Source organism: Penaeus monodon, chromosome 30 (genome assembly GCF_015228065.2).
Source record: "Penaeus monodon isolate SGIC_2016 chromosome 30, NSTDA_Pmon_1, whole genome shotgun sequence".
In the NCBI taxonomy this organism is placed as follows: domain Eukaryota; kingdom Metazoa; phylum Arthropoda; class Malacostraca; order Decapoda; family Penaeidae; genus Penaeus; species Penaeus monodon.
Window position 1 is genome coordinate 10734280 of NC_051415.1, and position 215 is coordinate 10734494.

The following is a 215-nucleotide window of genomic DNA, read 5'->3' on the forward strand; positions in this document are numbered from 1 at the left end:
ATACTCTCGCGTTATAAGATGTCATCCATGCAGCTTGTTCGTTTTGTTCTTCTTGAACTCTACGAAATGCAGGTTCTTTAAGGTAAGTCCAGGTTCAGAATGTAGGTTACGTTACTGAGAAACACACTAGGAGGCGCTCTGCTTCAGAACGTCGGCGTGACGTCACTTGGGTCGACGTATTTTCCAAGTTCACGTGACCACGTATTCAGGTTCTG